Below are 10,759 nucleotides of genomic sequence, written 5' to 3'. Positions count from 1 at the left end.
GAAATAAATTTTTTGTGCACTAAAATGTGAGAACATGTACCACCAGGAGAAACCTAGCTGTCAGCCCTCGAAGCAAATGGATGGCAGTGAACTCTCTTCAGCAGCTGCCCCAATGCTCAGCTTACAGGGAACATTAGCAATTCCAAATGTTTGTTCTGCTTTCCAGTGCCCACTCCATGCATATATTCATCCCAACCCCATCAAGTTTGTGTCCAGGGATGGTCTGGGAATCCTTCATGGAGATACTCATGCAACTTTCATGGAGGTAATCTTCAATGCTTTAGAGAAGGTTTCTGCAGGGGGAGGGGGCTGCCTTATTTCTTCCACCACTGTAGGACACTTTCCTGTAGCACTCTGCTAGTCTCTCTGTTGGCATTAATGTGGCGCACAGCACAAGTGCATGAGGATCGGGTCTGTAGTCAGATGTTCGAGACATTTGCCCCTGTGCTACCTCTGTTGCCCACAGTACACTGGTATAATACTAGGGAAGTCCCATATAGGGTCCACAAGTGTTCATACTGCAAACTGAGGATGTGTGGGGTCCCCCCACCCGACCATGAGTTTCCCACTCTCTCTCAACCGTAATCTTGCTACCATGTTGGTGGCTTGGTTGGAAGGGATCAGCTTTGAACTTAGTTTGTAATCCCAGCAGCCTTAAAGGGGTGGGTGGGCTTCATGTGTTCGCTTGTGGCTGCAAACCTCTTTCCCTCCCCCCCCCCCACCGTCAACAAAAATCCCAGTTAGGCAAACTTAATGCTTAACTCTTGTCTCCAAAGAAATGTCCATGTTGCTTAGTGAAGGTGGCATTGTACGCCTCACCCATCTATGTTCCCAGTGCACCTTTCCCATAAGTTGCAGCACAAGGCCTGTAACCCAAACTGCTTAGTCACATTCACCATGGCTGAATCGGCAACCTGGCTCATTAAATAGCTAGAGATTCTGATTTGTTTTAGCTTAGTTTAGTGTAGTAAGAAGAGTGATGTTTAATTAGCACTAGAAACCACAGAGTATGTACTGACTGGTTGTCTTGTGCTTTGCATACCTTATAGTGGAAAGCTTGGTCTTCAGCACCTCCACAGTGGCAAATGGGCTCTTGAACATTAGAAGGAGGAAGAAAAGAATGTGTGACATGTTCAACGAGATAATGACTGCCTCTGGGACAGCTGACGTGGAGCTCGGAGCTGGGAGGATTTCATTGTTTGGAAAAGCTGAACGTGAATATGGAGAGCAGGATTGCTTCCCAGGAGCCTGAGCATACCACTCAGGATGAGGTGCTGTAGATAACGAATGACCAGATGTCTTGCGGTGTCTGGTTGAGCTTCAAGAAAAAATAACTTGCAGCTAGATTTCCTCTACAGGCCTGGAAGTGTCCCTCTGTTCCCCTTTCAAAAATATTCCGGGAAGCAGCAGGAGAAAGTGAAGAAGCCCTGGTATTCAACACCAGGGGAAGGTACAAAGGATAAAAGGTGGTCATTTGAAGACTTTTTGAGCAAGACTTCTGTGCTTTCAGAGACCAGCAGATTTGCTTTCTCTCCTCCCAGTTTTATTGCACCATTTGCCCAAGGTTAGATTATCTTCCTGTTTTTTCAGTTGATGCTTGTGCAGTGAAAGACATTGGTTGGAGACTGAACTGCTCTTTATTCTAAGCTTGGGGGATAAGGGAAAACTGATGCAACAGAGGGCATGGTGTGGGAAGGCACAACACAGATAAGCAGTGCTCATGACTCGGCCACATTACTGGAATGAGCTTTCGAAGTCTTCTAGAGATCTAGAGTTCCTTGATTGGCTCTTATTGAACAGACAGCTGCGAGGGCAGAGTTAGCTGCCAATCTAAACCCCTTCCGTGCCCCACCTCTGAAGAAAATTCTCTCCCTTTTGCCTCAGAAATCTCATGGAACATGCAGCAGGCAGTGATAAGTGAGGACATTGGTTTCACTGAGGTCTTGCCTAGTAAGCAAAATATGCTAGTGATTCTTTAAACAACCAAAGGCACATTTAGCTACTAGTCTGCTCTTGTTGAATTGGTGCGTGGCTTCATGAATCGTGGCAAGGAATATATTGGGTCTCCCAGGATCACTATCCACACTTCAACATCCGTAGTTACGCTGTAATTCGGAAATAAAGTCCCTAATTTGCTGTTTTCTAAACAGCCGAGTGTTTCTGAAGATGTGCATGTCATGCACTTTCACCAACCATTCCACACTGATGTTGGTGAAATGCCATGATTGCAAAATATCCTTTCTGATTGATGTATTCTTTGGCAAGGTGATCTGGGGCCAAGATAAGCACATGCATGCAATATTAGGAAAAACTATTGCACCAGGAGGGTGGTGAAGCACTGGAATGTGTTACTGAGAAAGGTGATGGTATCTCCATCTAGAAGTTTTGAAGTCCTGGCTTGACATAGTCATGGCTGGGATGATTTAGTTGGGGTTGGTCCTGCTCTGGGTAGGAGGCTGGACTAGATGACCTCCTGAGGTCCCTTCCAGCCCTAGAATTTTATGATTCTATGATCTCTTCCCTCCCGCCCCACCGCCCAACCCCCAGCTAGGTAACTTCATTATAGCAAAACCATCTACAATGTCCTGCACTTTGTTCAAAGTCACTACTCAGCTTCTGCTAGGAAAGGTAATGGCCTTGCATACTTGGTTCACAACAGCTCCCATAGTGGGTTTATGAACTCCAAATTGGTTCTTCACTGACTGGCATTTCAAATTTCCACAGAGTGATCTCCACTTGCTTTTCTGCTTTCAAAGCTGGTCTCCTTTTAACTAGTGTTCCTGTGCTTCGGGGTTGGGATGCTCTTCCTAAAGTTCCATAGCCAATTGTTCATCATTTCATAGTTGCATGACAGTGGGATCTTGCGAGTCAGTTCCTGGGACCAGAAACAGAACTGCGTTTTAGATTGCTATGCAACGGTCAGAAGCAACCTGAAATTATTTCACTCTAATTTTCAGTAGGGCTAGTTACATGACATGCAACATTCCATGTTGGTGGCTTCTGGCTTGGCTCTGGAAATACTGCACGCTAAAGCATAAGGTGGTTGTGAGCATTGCAAAAAGAGTGCACAGCTCAATGTGGTCCATTCTTCTCTGGTTATGGGCTGTGTGTGGCTAAGCCAAGCTTTCAGAAAACAAGGTGAGAAAATATGGGTTGTTTTTCCCCATTGATATTGGGGAAGGGGGGAAACTGCATCATGGGAAGTCAAAGCCATGTTCCTGTTCCCTGAGGCACTGCAAATCCTTCCCACCCCCTGCAGCCAGTTTTGTTGTGGGTTAGCTAGCGCTGTGTTCTGTGTATCAGTACAAGCATATTTAGTGAGAACGCATTTATTGACTCAATGAATTTGGAGTGGACACATCTGACTGAATTATTGTGGCAGCTGGATGTCAACTTGATTTCACTTTTGTAGTGTAGATAGGCCCGTATTCTTACAAAGCTTTTAAAAAGCCTATCCACCTGTCTTCATACTGAGCTGTTTAAGAAATTTGTTTCCCCGCTAACATATGTTACTTCTTCATATCCAAGCAAGCTTAATTTCTGCATCCTAGCTGTCACTGTAGAGCTTGCTAATGCTCTTCACTGACAGATAATCTGCTAAACATTCTGTGTACTTGATGAGAAAATAAATGTCAGTTGTGTTTTTAAATAGCTTGTTTTTTCAGTAAATGAAAACACTAGTTTTATATAGAAATGAAATTTTACTGGCTTTTCTTTCTGTTGTTCCTTATCTCTGTGCTTACTAACATTCCTTCCCCATGCATCTTGTAATGCTGCTGTGAGGTAGTTTTACAGCTGATCTTTTCATAGTTGACTGTGGCCATGTTAAATTAGTGCAACTCAGCTGTGATGAACATCTTTAATGGCTCCTTTTCAAAAACAAACAAACCTCAATCTATGCCATAGGGAGAGAATGGTTAATAATTTTCAAATGTACTTAGGTATATTTCTCATCTTTTAAAAGGACTGGAAACTGGATGATCACCAGAATCTTATATTGCAGTCTCATTTACGGTGTTAAATATTGCTTCCACCGAAGTCCGTGGTAGATGAGACTAGAATTTCATCCATTATGTCTAATGGCTGTTCTTGAGTAGAGGGATTTTATTTTGCTTTAAAAACACTGATGGTTTTAATGTTTAATGTAGAATCATTGATATTCATACAACTACGCTCTATCTTCTGCATGATCTCCAAACTTTCATGTGAATATTCTTTTACTGTGTGGTGCAGAATAACCTTCTGCTAAGTAATGTTTCCCATTGGTATAAAAGAGGGTATCTGAACAGTTTTTTTTTCACTTTATTTTGATGTTTATGAACACCAATTTTATGTATAGAAAGCAATATCTGATGCAGTAATGCATAACTCTTGGAATGTTAAAATAGTGACTTAGGGAACTCTTGGCATTCAGTTTAAAAATGAAGACTTGTATTAATAGTGAGCTTGGAATAAACTGCTGAACCACTGTAACAACTTCACTACATTCTTCGTTGCCACTTTAATACTACATTTGATGGGCAGAAACACTCTTAACTTGGACCATGCTATGGACTACAGTGCATAAGAAATTGCTTTAGGGTTTTTATAGTGTAAACATGCCTCTTGGTCTTGTGATTCATGGTACCATCAGAAGAGATGTGAACCCAAATTATATGTCATGCTTTGGTATACCATTAGCTTCCGGGCTTGCAGAACTGCAAATATAGTATTTTCTATAAAAAGACTACTGGTCCATGAAATTTTAGTAGTTGTCCTCTCTTTTTTGCCAATGTGTGTTACTTTGGACTAGGGAAAAGAGATCCAGAATGATTTTTTTTCCCAACCACACATAGCTGTCCATTTATTATTGCCTTGGATTTTGAATCATGACACTTGATAACCCCTATTTTGACATTTTACAGCTTAATTTTAAATGGCACCCTTTTTTTAATTTTTTCTTGGTGATGGTAGTAATATCTTTTTATTTAAAATGAAAACGCTTCTTGTGCACTTGATTTTGGAGACTCTCTTTCTGTTTTGGAGACACTTCTGTTGATGCCATTTTCTGCCAAAGTTTTTGTTTGTTACCCAAAAGGAAATGTGAGGGTTCAGCTTACGCTTTATGTACTTCCCACCACTCTGCTTCTCTTTCCTGCTTCTCCTTCACATTCTTCATCCTACCCACAAATACCATAAGGGCCAGGATGATATTTTTCATGTAAGTCATATACATGGCTAGCATTGAGTATATTTCTCAAGGTTTGAGAGGAAGGTGGAGTGGTGATAGCCACTGAAGAACTTCTGCTTGAACACCCAAAGTGAAATACTTTCATGTTTAAAACATTCAGCTTAATTTTTTCATATTTCCATCTTAAGATAATAGAGTTAGATGGAGAAAGTCTTGTAGAGGAAAAGGTTGCATGGAAGAAGTTTGAACATCTTTGATATCATTAATCGCTAGTTTTGTTTGAGAGGGGCACTTTGGCTTTAGTAATGTATAACAAAACAAAAATACTCTACTTCAGTAACTGTATGTTCTGTGCCCTTAAACTTACTTGTTTTGAAATTAATACTAACCTTGTTACATGTGATGTTTTAAAGTAAACTTATGTGCACTGTTTTAAAAACGTTTTTCAAAAGAATGTTTGTGTATTCAGTGGTTTAATGTGCTTTAATTAGGCTAGTTGTAGAATATAAATATATAACTAGAATTTCTGATTTTACTGTGAGATCTCAGAATGCTCATGTTTTAGTTTTTTCTCTACAAAACAACGTGGAATTTTTCTTTATGGTGTTGCTTTAAAAGTCATTTGCTTTAGTTTTGTTCTATCAAATAGATTATGGAGGGATATTGTGTGACACTTTTTTTAAATTGTCAGCTTCCCTGTATGAAGTCAGACACTCTGAGCAAAGATGGTGATGAAGTTATGACAATTCTATGTCTATGAATACATGTTTTTAAATGAGGTGATTATTAAAAATAGTTGCTGTGCAAAATGTTAGTAGTCTTCTTCAAGAAGAAAGCAAATTTTTTTTGTAATATCAGTACAGAAATCTTTTCATCTTTTTTTAAGCACAGTGTCAAAGTGATGCTGCTTTTACTTGTATATTTGATATAATACCTTTTTTCCTTAGATTTCTGTGAAATACTGTTCAGTTTCTGTTGTATTTTCTGCAGCTTTTATATAAATTATCAGTTAATGAACTGCCTTATTTTTAACTATTCAATTAAAATACATTACTGAACAAAACCAAACAATATAGCATTTGAATTTTGTTTTTGGTTTTTGGGTTTTTTTTTTTTTTTTTTTTTTTTTTTTCCGTCAGTCCCCCTGCCCCAGACTGATACAGAATGAACCGAATGGACACGTAGACCAGGCAAATCTAAGTTGAGTCCAGGCCTCTTTTTGGTCTGGTGTTTGTTTTAAGGGTTTAGTAAGCTCTTATTAGACAGAAGATGTTAAATCTTGTAGTGGGAATATAGATTTTAGCTCTGTTTAATGAGTTTAATATAGCTTAGTTATACTTGTAAATTATTACTGTCCATATTTACAAGCTCTTGTCATAGAAATGATGTATGATAAGTTATTTTTGATTTAGTGAATAGAGTACTATATTGTTATAACAACTTTGAAGTACATCTGCAAAACTCTTGTACTCACTGCTGACCCTGTGTATACTGTTGGCATATTATCTTGCCTACTGCATTTGTCTTCAAACTAAAACTCTTATTAGAGAGTATTTATTTGTTGGGATACTTTGTTTGTTTCCTGTAGTTCACATTCCTTTACCATGGCTTTTTGTCTTGTTAAAAAGTACTCTGTAAACTTTCAATAAAAGTGAGGGGAGAACCCAAACCTCTGTGTTTCTGAAATTATTCGGGAAAAAAAATTGTAGATACTGTAAGTTGTCTTATGTTTTAACCTGATTGAATTTTGTTATTTGTAACCTTGTAGTCTCTCACTCTTCACCTACTCACCCACCACTAAAAATGCAGCTCTGTCTAGGGTGAAACTTAGTGATTATTTAAATAGAATCCATCCAAGGAAAGTAAGAATATGCCAGTCTACTTAAAATTATGTAAGAGGAACTTAAGAAGGCACACGATGGTTAGCTTTTGATTTCTGGCTAAGTTCTGTAAAACACTTAGGCTGTGTCTACACTACAAAAATAACGTCAAAATTGCTTACTTTAAGTAACCAACTTCGAAGTTGAGCGTCTGCACCAGGGTTTCCCAACCTATGTGTCAGGACCCAAATATGGGTTGCAGTTGCATTTCAAAAGGGTCGAGGCTGGGCTTGGTGGCTCCACAGGTAACTCTTAAGAAGCCTTCACACTCCTGAAGTGGTTCTCAACTTCTTAATTGGATTAATAGCAGTCAGGCAGTTAAGCCAAGCAATTAAATTGAGCCATTTCAGTTGCAGGACAGGGAACTGCATACCTGAGGAGCAGTACCCAGATCAGGTAAGGTGGGGGCCTGTGTCTGAGGATGGGAGGGAGGGCGGGCAGAGCTGATGAGCTCCCTGGCTTCTAGCCTCTGCAGGAGGTGGGGTCTTGCCAGCCCCCAACAGGGTTGTCATGGCTGGCATTGCCAGAGGGGCTCTGCCCCAGCTGATTTCCAGCTGCAGGAGTTGAGGTCTGCTGGCTTCCAGCCAGGTAGGGGAAAGGTGGTGGTGGTGGGGGGGGTAGGTGTCTCCCCACCCACGACCAGGGCTCTGCCCCACGTGGCTTCCAGCCATGGGGATTGGGGGTTCCCTTCTACCCCTCGGCCGGGGGTTTCACAGCTGGTGCTGCTGGTCAGGGCTCTGTCTTAGCTGGCCTCCCGCCAGGGGGGTTGGGGCCCTCCCTCAGCCCTAGCCAGCTGCACGGATGGGGTTCCTCCTTGTACTGGCTGGGGTTCTGCCTCCCAGCCTTGGGGGTCCCTGTGCCTCTCCTAGCTCCCTTCAGCTTCTGAGTGACTCCTAGCCCCTGAGTGTGAGTTGCCTAGCCCTGCGTGTGACTCCCCTCTCCCCTTCCAGCCCCTGAGTATGACTCACCTAGCCCCTGAGTGTGGGGTTTAAACTGCAGGGAACAGTTTTGTGGTAGTGGAAAGACACTCCTCCCCACTCTGATTAACTATAGTAAATGTAGTGTTGTTTTATTAATATATTTCCCCTCTTCTATGAAGTAAATATCTTGAATATAAACATGAGGGTGCACGATTTTCTATTCTTGCCTCAGATGCAAAATGAGCTGGTGGTAGCACTGCCCCTCTGCCCTGCTTTTGAATTGTCTTGGGTCACCAAGTCTTTCTGAATTGTCCAAATAGGTCCCTGTCTGGAAGAGGTGGGGAACAGCTGGTCTACACACACCCTGCTTCAGCAGGGCACTACCCCATTCCTGTGAATGGAGTAAAGACTTTGAACTTGGGCTGCCCACTTCAAAGTTAATTTTGAAGCAAGGGAAAGCATGTGTAGACTCTCTGTGGGGTACTTTGAAGTAGTGCCTAACTTTGAAGTTAGTTCCTCGTTTAGACCCAGCCTTAGTGTAGCACATGTTGTCTGTCTCCTTTAAAATAAAGTAGGCATTTGATTATGGGTCTAGTAAGATCATGAAGGCAGGGGTTAATTAACACTGTTACTTCCATAACTTGAAGTTGAGGACAGCGATAGAAATCTGCTTGTAGCGAGTTGCTGCACTGCAGTAAAGCTGCATAATCCGTAATGTAGATGGACCTGTAGCTAGCAACACAGCCCTAAGTGACTCGTACAAGACCAGGAGAGGAAGTGGACAGAACTATCAGTTGCCAGCTTGCCATATTTATCTCTTGAGTTCTTTGAGAAGAACTCAAGGGGAGGACAGTGGGGACAAACTGTTTAGCCTTTGCTTTATTCTCTTGCCAGCAACGTGGCTGCCTGCTTAGCTTGCACATATACACAGCACTATACTGGAGAGAGTGAGCATTTGCGGGTAGTTGTCTGTCCCATCCAAAAAGCAGTATAACTGAAATGTGTTTCTTTGAGGTAATTGTCTCTGCAGAATGATAGGAATGAGTGATGATAAATTTGCATTAAAAAAATCATCATGTTTTATAATTCTAAAATGACAGCAGCCATTCTTGATATTAACCATAAACTGTTGTCAGACTCTATTGAGACTATTTATGTTTGGGCGCATTGCTGCAAGCCATTGGTGTGGTGATGGAGCAGATAAATCACAAGGTTGAAAAGAAGTGTGTTGGACTCAGTTTCACTCATGAGGTCTGTTGGAAGTATGGTGCAATTATTCCCCAAGATGACACTCTGATATAGAGAAATCTTCCAGTGACCCTAGAGTAACTAGAAGGGTTGTCGTGGTACATTCTGGTCTCTGAGGCATGGGACATCCCTGGAGCTGTCCCAGCATTTGGCAGCTATAAAATACATCTTGGGCTTTGGGCATCCATACATAATTCATTAGGCTGAAGGTTCCTTTAAGTTGATGCTGGAGAATGGCCCCGTCCTAGGGATGAGAGAGTTAAAATCATAGTTGTAAGGTTGATTTCAAATAAGGTCATTCAGACACTTGAACTCTGGTTCCTGTTGTGCTTAAAATATCTCTGTGGACATAACTGCCCCCGTGAGTCAGGGACAGCATGCTTTTGGCGGGAAAGATCACTGTGAAGAAAAATCTCCTCAGACACATGGAGTTTCAAATTGTCATAGCCTGCCAGCTGGCAGTGTTCAACGGTCACTTTTTGACCGTTAGCTCCCCTGGCAACTTGAAATGATACATATTCATGAATCATGATTTGCATGTGGTGCCCTGATTGGCTGGCTCTGGAGACTTTCCAGAACCTTCTGCAAAAGTGAGGACCTAATAGAGAACTGTGCCCGCATGCTAATTCCTTCATAAATATTCATAAGGGTGCTCTATAAAAGCCGGGCTCGCAGCTCATTCAGCGGCCCTTGATGGGGAGGTGTGGCTCAGACGAGCATCTGCCAGTCCCCCAGGCTAGCCTGAAAAGGCGAAGAGCAAAGAAAGAGCTGAATGACCATCACCTGCGCTCCTGGCAACCAGCAAGCGGTGTCTCTGACAGGAAGCTGCTGCCAGCTGTCAAACTGGCCTGCGCTTGTGCAGGTACTGTGCGGCTGGTATGGTGAAACCCAGGGCCCGCCAACATATATACCGGACCTGACCAGCTTATCGGACTTGACCAATCTACTGGACGTGACGTACCATACAGGACAAGTATCCTTGTTGCTAGGCCCGCGCTTTGCGTGGACTCACACCCATACACCACATCTTCGTTCCAGCCAGTGGGGGAGCAAGGTTGATCCCCTTGCTGTGTACCCGCTCGGCAGGGTAGGGGCAGTGCCTGGGGGCCTGACCCTAGGGCCGGGCCTTTCTGGCCTCAGGCTGGACTCTAATTTTAAAAAGGAACCCTTAATAAGCCTATTTACTTTACTATTGTTGTTATGGGTTGATAATTACAGATAGGATTTCTTAATGTTATTTAGTTAGTTAAGTTTATAGAATTGTTATCATTAGAATTTCTTGTTAAATTATTAATATTTATTCATAAAGGAATTAGTGGTCACCTGACAGCCACGTACATATGCTAAGGTGAAGGCGTGACCTCCCTTCTTCCTTGTTTTATTTTTTGGTCCAATAGAGAGGAAAATCCTCCATTGGCCATAATTAATATACGGGTCGGACTAGCAACCCGATCCCGGTAGAGGTGAGAGGGGTAACATCCTCCCCCCTCCTTTGGATAAGAAAAGGTACACATTTATGATATTCCTTCAAACTTGTATTC

At 42.2% G+C, this 10,759-nt stretch overlaps 1 protein-coding gene across 1 annotated transcript in view; it reads left to right on the top strand.

Annotated features, from left to right (window-relative positions):
* The window catches only part of MRPS6 (mitochondrial ribosomal protein S6), a 93,505-nt gene that overhangs the window by 24,232 nt on the left and 58,514 nt on the right, over positions 1 to 10,759 (top strand). The window lies entirely within an intron of this gene.

This window comes from Carettochelys insculpta, chromosome 1 (assembly GCF_033958435.1).
Source record: "Carettochelys insculpta isolate YL-2023 chromosome 1, ASM3395843v1, whole genome shotgun sequence".
NCBI lineage: Eukaryota > Metazoa > Chordata > Testudines > Carettochelyidae > Carettochelys > Carettochelys insculpta.
The sequence above is the reverse complement of the archived record's forward strand: the minus strand, read 5'-3'. Positions and strand labels throughout refer to the sequence as shown.